At 37.9% G+C, this 7,491-nt stretch overlaps 1 pseudogene; it reads left to right on the top strand.

The window, feature by feature from the left end:
* The first annotated feature begins 402 nt into the window (after positions 1–402).
* Positions 403–1,483, top strand: LOC148787642 (uncharacterized; annotated as a pseudogene).
* Positions 1,484–7,491: the final 6,008 nt, after the last annotated feature.

The following is a 7,491-nucleotide window of genomic DNA, read 5'->3' as shown; positions in this document are numbered from 1 at the left end:
TCCATTCAAATCAAGACAAATATTTACGATATTTATCTTTGTAGACAAGAAGATCCAAGTGGCAAATCCACTTTCAAGTCAAAACTATAGCATTTCATTCAAGATTACAGGCATAAGCCCTCGAATTAACGTTATACAAATTCAAGTTTAAGTCCACGGATATCTACATGGAGATTACCCTTTTAATTTGTCAAGTTTTATAAAATACCACTTTTGAAGAGAAGAATCAAGAAATTGAATAGAGATTGTACTCATTTTGATATTTTAATACAATTTTTTTTTTGCGATAAATTATTTTGATTTTTCAGATACAATAAAATTAGCGCTCACAAATTTTGGCATACCTGGTGGGACCTCTTTACCCTTCATCTCTTCCCTTCAACAGAGAGCAAAAACACTTAAATGGATACTGAAGGAAAATCTTCGAAGACAGTGAACTCCAAACTCGCCATATTGAAGTCTTCAAGCTATAGTACCAAGAGTATTGGTGTTACTATGAGGAACATGTCAAAGAAACTCAAAAAGCTTCCTAGGACTGACTCCTCTTACTGAGTATGTCCAGAACGTTTCAGGCTTACCTAGCCATGCAAGCGAAGATTATGGAAATAAATCTCCTCCGTCCTCTCCTCGAACTGTGTCTAGCTACTCATTCACAATAAATGTGGCTCTGGTTGTGGTGATAAGTGCTACAACTATAGAGGAGCAACTTGCAAGCCTGACAAGAGCTATTGAGGGACTTACGAAGCATCTAGAAGAGCAAGATGGTCAAATTTCTAGATTGATCAACAAGGCAGATAATGTTGACACAAGTCATATCATGGGGAAACAAGTTGAGGATCATGATGAAGCATAAGCAATCCGTGAAGAAACATTATACTAAGAAAGATAAAGTCTGCAAAAGAATTTCAAATTTCATCCGATGGACTGATTCTCGTAGATCAACTAAAAGAATTCATCGAAGGAACCATCAGAAGCAAGATCGAGGGGAGCTCAAAATCATCCCTTACCCACTCCAAGCCTTACACTGAAAGGATTGACAACTTGGAAATGTCGATGGGTTATCAACCACCAAAGTTCCAACAATTTGGTAGCAAGGGTAATCTTAAGCAGCACGTGACTCACTTCGTTGATACGTGCAATGACATGGGAACATATGGCGATCATCAAGTCAACCAATTTGTTTGATCGCTGAAAGGCAATTCGTTTGACTGGTATACTGACTTGGAGGCTAGATTAATCGATGGATTGGGACAGCTAGAGCAAGAATTCCTGAATCTCTTCTATAGCACATGGTGGACTGTTAGCATGATCGAACTTACGAATTCTTGCCAATGGAAAGAAGAACTAGTTGTCAACTACATCAATAGGTGGAGGTTTGAGCCTTAATTGCAAAGATCGATTATTTGAGATTTCCGCCATTGAAATTTGCCTTCAAGGGATGCAATTGGGGCCATTGTTACATCCACACATGATATGGAGTTAAGCATGACAGCAAGTGGAGTTGAGGGACCACTGGTTCAAGAACCCGACAGAACTAAGGAAGAGGTAAAGAAAGGGAACAAGCCCTTTTTAAAAGCTCAAAGTAAGGAATCAATGATCGTAAATGTTGTGCCATTCAAGCTCAAAAGCATTGCTAAAGAGAACGTTGTCCTAAAGAATAACACTCCTTACGAGAAACCACAAAGGAAACTAACCTTGAAGGAAATGCAATCAAGACAATATCCGTTTCTTGATTTGATGTCTCCGGAATATATCATGACTTGTTGGAGGCTAACCTTATCGATCTACTAGAAATTAAGTGACCTGATGAAGTCGAAAGAAGGGATGATCCAAAATATTGCAAATACCATCATTTAGTTGGGTATGCAATACAAGACTGCTTCGTGTTCAAGGATAAAGTAATGTAACTAGCTCACCAAGGTATAATTTCTCTTTAGGAAGATATTGCGTCAGCAAATGTTATTACAACCAAGTATGGATATTATGATGGCAACAAGGATGCATGCAATACCACATATGGAAATGATACTATGAGCAATGAATGTATACTACTTGAAAAGGAAAATTCCTCTAATGCTGATGATTGTATATCCACAATTACTTTCATTGACGAAGATTTCTTGGTTCTAAGCTTCATAGTTGTCCTTTGTTCGTCGGATATGTATGTGAGCAAAAAGTGAACAGAATATTAGTCAATGGAGGGTCCGCAATCAATATCATACCTTTGCGAATTTTAAAGAGCTGGGAATCCCTATAGATGAACTCTCCAACAGCCACCTCATGATCCATGGCTTCAATCAAGGAGGATAAAGAGTTATCGGCATTATAAGGATGCAATTGACTATGGGGGACATAATGTCGACTGCATTATTTTATGTTATAGATGCCAAAACTTTTTATAACACGCTTCTAGGACATCCCTGGTGACACGAAAACGCCGTAGTTCCATCTATATGGCATCAATATTTTAAATATTGTCGTAATGGTATAGTGAAAAAGGTGCTCGGTGACAACAAACCTATTACTGAAGCTGAGTTGCACTTTGCCGATGCTAAGTACTATATCGAGGATACTAAGAAAGGAAAAGAGGTTCTGCACTCCGAAGAGCCAAAGTCATATGGTAATCCAAGCACAAGAAAAAATGACTCATCCACCATTGATTTTGAAGTATCAAAGGATCAAATTTTACCATTGACACAGATCAACATGAAGAAACTGTCTAAGCCGCCACTCAAGGGATTCGTGCCTCAACCCAACAAGGAGAAGGAGGATACCAAACATTGGCCATAGATGGAAAAGGATTCGATCTTAAAACCTTCAAGCTTCTTACCAAAATCGAATATAACCTAAAAGAAACACTACGCCTGGAAAACTTCCTCTAGCCGCACTCCCTCAGGTTTAGACGTGGGCACGCTTACCTAGTCATTCTGTTCTGTCAAGTTGTTGATTTTGGCTTCTTTCTTCTTTTTTCATTCCATTCATCCCTTATAAGCTAATTGTAAAGTATATGGCCCAAATGATCTTAAGAGAGGCCCAGCTGAGTAAAAGCCCAAACCCACCAGGCTACCCACCCGACCCGGTCCGCTACCCGGTTTGCTCACTACTTAAACTACAACCCTAACCCTAATCTGCTATTTCCCATTTCTTCTCCCTTGCGCCGCTGATACCTCTCCTCTCTCTCTAACGGCTATAATCCTCCATGGATTCTCCCCCTTCCTCTTTCTTGTTCTACCGGCGTTTTGGAAGGAAACTTTCCAAAGCCAAAACAATGGCTTTGCTGGAAAGTTTCCTCCTCCACTACTCTCTCAATCCGCCGTGAACCTATATATATCCGGCCCCTTTCTCTCGGAAAAGCAGCAGTACACGAGCCCCCTTTATATCTCTCTCATAACAAACCTTACAACAAGTCTGTGTGACCGATTGTGAGAGAAGAAATCTGCGTGATCTGTGGCTCGGCCGAAAGTGGTGTAACCGTGGGTTCTTGGTGCTCTTACTCTCGGTGAGTAGTCTCGGTGATAAGACTCTCACACCTTGGTGGTTGGGTCTGGCGACAACCTGAGCCGATTTCTCATAACAGATTAGTTCTTTCTATTCGATTTCATATTTCTCTTGTTTTGTTTTGTTATAATTTAATATCTTGGTTTGTATTAAGGAGTTCTGTACTCCATTGCTATACCTTGTAATAGTTGATAGGTATTTGGTAATACGAGATATCACTGGGGTTATCCACCCTACAGTGGTATCAGAGCCGTCTCTGATCCGAAAGGTCTCCGGTGGTGGTAAACATCCGAAACCCCTCCTCGTTAATTTTCTGTTGATATATCCTGCTGATAATTACCTCTTGATATCTCGCGTCGTATTACTGTTGAAATATTTCTGTTTCGGGTTTACCGCGGTTATCACCCCCTAATATCCCTCCTGGCCGGACCCTCGAGGTCGTCGGGTATCTGGACGGGACTTAGGCTGGTGAGCCTCGGTTCGTACTTCCTTTGGTTCATATTATTGTTCGTTGTTGATCTGCTACGATTTCTTAAAATCTGTGTGATTCCTTTTATATCGATCTGTGTGATCTCATATGAACTGCTGACATATACTCTGTTGTGATTTCATCCGTAAAATCTTGAATTACTGTGACCTCATAACAGTCGTCGGTGTGATCTCTTAAACTGTTTCTTAAACTCTGTTGTGAAACTGTTACTGGTTGATTGGTTTGTAACCTGCTGAAACCTTAGTAATTTTACAAAACTCGGATATTCGTTGCTATTTTTAAACTGCTGCATTTTGAGTGCTTAAACTCTGAAATCCTGTGATATCATCTACCTTATTTGTGGTCAATTGTGACATCTCTGTGATCTATCAGTCATAACCTCCTTTTTTTTAAAAAAAAAAAAAAAAACCAAAACTTCCTTTTGACCTGCTCAAAATCGTTTTAAGTTCTTTTAATGGCCGGTTATAACCTACTACCTTTTGATGGAAAAACTGATTTCTCAATTTGGCAACAAAAAATGAAGGGAATTTTGATACAACAAAGAGTTTTCAAGGCCATTGATGGAAACTATTTAGAAAACGTTTTGGAAGAAAAGATTCAAGAAAATGATGAATTTGCTTACTCCTCGATTATTTTGAATTTATCTGACACGGTTTTACGAAAGGTTGGCAAACAAAACTCTTCCAAAGATTTATGGGATAAACTCGAGGAGCTTTATACTGAGACTTCATTGCCGAGTAAATTGTTTTTGTTGGAAAAATTCTTTAAGTACAAACTTGACTTGTCTAAAAACATTGATGAAAACTTGGATGATTTTACTAAGCTTATACAAGACATTAAGCTCACCGGTGATAAAAACATTGATGAATATTCTCCTATTATTTTGCTGAATGCTATTCCTGAATCTTACTCTGATGTTAAATCTGCTATTAAGTATGGTAGAGATTCTGTTAATCTTGAAACTGTTGTGAACGGACTTAAGAGTAAGGAGATAGACCTTAGGGCTAATAAACCTAGCCAGAACCAACATGAAGTGAATTCGGTTAGGGGAAGACATAAGTTTAGAAACTCTAGATATAGAAGCAAAAGTAGAAGTAAGAGTAGGAATGGATATCGGAATAAGTCTAGACCCAGAGAGAATTTCAATAATGATGACAAAACTAGAGAAAGGCGTTGTTACAACTGTGGGATAAAAGGTCACTACATTAAAGATTGTAGAAAACCTAGAAAGGACAATCGAGAAAGATATGAGGAAAAGGAAAAGGTTAATAATGTGTCCGATGAGAATGATGGTGAAGTCTTTACTGTGTGTGAAGCAAACTCTGTGAACTCCTTTGATATGCATGAATGGTTGGTTGATTCTGGCTGCACTTTTCATATGAGCCCTTTCAAAGACATTTTCTCTAATCTGCGTTATGAGCATGCTGGTTTTGTTTCTATGGCTAATGAGAAAAGATGTGAAATTGAAGGTCTTGGTGACATTTCTATGTGTTTTAAAGATGGCTTTAAAATGACTTTGAAGAACGTGAGATATGTTCCTGATTTGAGCCATAATCTTATTTCTTGTGCCGCTTTAGAAGAAGATGGCCTAGAGGGTAGGTGGGGCAAAGGCCTCATGAAAATCATGAAAGGATCATTAGTTGTTTTTAAAGCTGAACGCAAGCGTAATCTTTATATATGCACTGTTTCCTATGACTATCTTGCTGCTTCTGTTTCTGAACGTGATTCTACTACTCTATGGCATAAGAGACTTGGTCATATTAGTCAAAAAGGTCTTGATTTTTTGAGAAAAGATGGCATTTTGAATGAGAACATTGAAAAATTGGATTTTTGTGATGATTGTGTGCTTGGTAAACATCATAAAGTGCATTTTCCTGCTTCACCCTCCCCAAATCCCTCCATGTCTACTTGCATTCTTGATTATGTACATGCTGATGTTTGGGGACCTTCGAATATGCCTACTCATGATGGTAATAGATATTTCTTATCTATCATTGACAATTTCTCGAGAAAAGTCTTCGTCTTCTTAATGAAGCACAAATCTGAAGTATTTGAAAAGTTTGAAAAATGGAGAGTTTTAGTTGAAAACCAAACTGGAAAAAAGTTGAAATCTCTTCGTACTGATAATGGCTTAGAGTTTTGTAATCAGAGCTTTTCTGAAATATGTGAAAAACATGGCATAAAAAGGCATAAAACAAACCCCTATACCCCTCAACAAAATGGAGTTGCTGAAAGAATGAACCGAACATTGCTTGATAAAGTTAGATGTTTACTTGTGAGTTCTGGTTTACCAAAAACGTTTTGGGGTGAGGCTGTTCTTACTGCTGCACACTTGATTAATATGTCTCCTTCTATGCCACTTCTTGGAAAAACCCCTGAACATGTTTGGAATGGTAAAATTCCTGATTTATCTGCTTTACGTGTTTTTGGATGTGCTGCATTTGTTCATCAATCTGTTGATAAATTAGAACCTAGGGCCATAAAATGTGTTTTTATTGGTTATCCTATGGGGGTTAAAGGGTATCGCCTTTGGGTACGTAGTCAACCCGGATTTAAGGTTCTAATAAGTAGAGACGTAACATTCAATGAAAACGAGATGCCTTGCTTAGGAAAAACCACAACCTTAGAAAAAGAGAAAACCTTTAATAAGGTGGAGAACAATCTAGGGGATAACCAATAGGAGGGAGAATTAGAAAACACATTAGAAAATGAACCTGAAAATGAAAATGAGACTGAAAATACTGAACCAAACCCTCTAGAAAATTACCAACTTGCTAGGGACAGAAATAGAAGACAAATTAGGGCTCCAATGAAACTTAGAGATTTTGAAACTGCCTTAAATACTGAGATGACTGAACCTACTAGCATAGATGAGGCTATGAAATCCAAACAGTGGCTTAGTGCAATGAATGAAGAAATGAGATCATTGAAGGAAAACAAAACTTGGGTTTTAGTTCCCAAACCACAAAATGCATCCATAGTAGACTGTAAGTGGATTTACAAAATCAAGCAAGAAAACCCTATCAAATTCAAGGCTAGATTAGTAGCTAAGGGGTTTACGCAAAAAGAGGGTATAGATTATAATGAAATCTTTTCTCCTGTCGTGAAATATACAACTGTGCGTATTATTCTTGCTCTCACTGCACACTACAATTGGGAACTGAAGCAAATGGATGTTAAAACTGCTTTTCTACATGGTGATTTGGATGAAAATATTTATATGTGTCAACCTGATGGTTTTATTGATAAATCCAAGCCTGATTTTGTATGCTTGCTGAAAAAATCTTTATATGGCTTAAAACAATCACCTAGACAGTGGAATAAGAAATTTGACTCATTTATGCATTCTTTGAAATTCAATAGAAGTCATTATGACCACTGCCTCTATTTTAAGCATGTGCATGATTCACCCATCTTTCTTGTTCTCTATGTTGACGACATGCTCATTGCTAGCCCAAAATCTCATCTCATTAGTGATTTACAAAAACAACTGTGTAATGTTT

This window comes from Sesamum indicum, linkage group LG6 (assembly GCF_026168435.1).
Source record: "Sesamum indicum cultivar Baizhima isolate 11 linkage group LG6, ASM2616843v1, whole genome shotgun sequence".
NCBI lineage: Eukaryota > Viridiplantae > Streptophyta > Magnoliopsida > Lamiales > Pedaliaceae > Sesamum > Sesamum indicum.
This window is presented reverse-complemented; position numbering and strand designations above follow the sequence as displayed.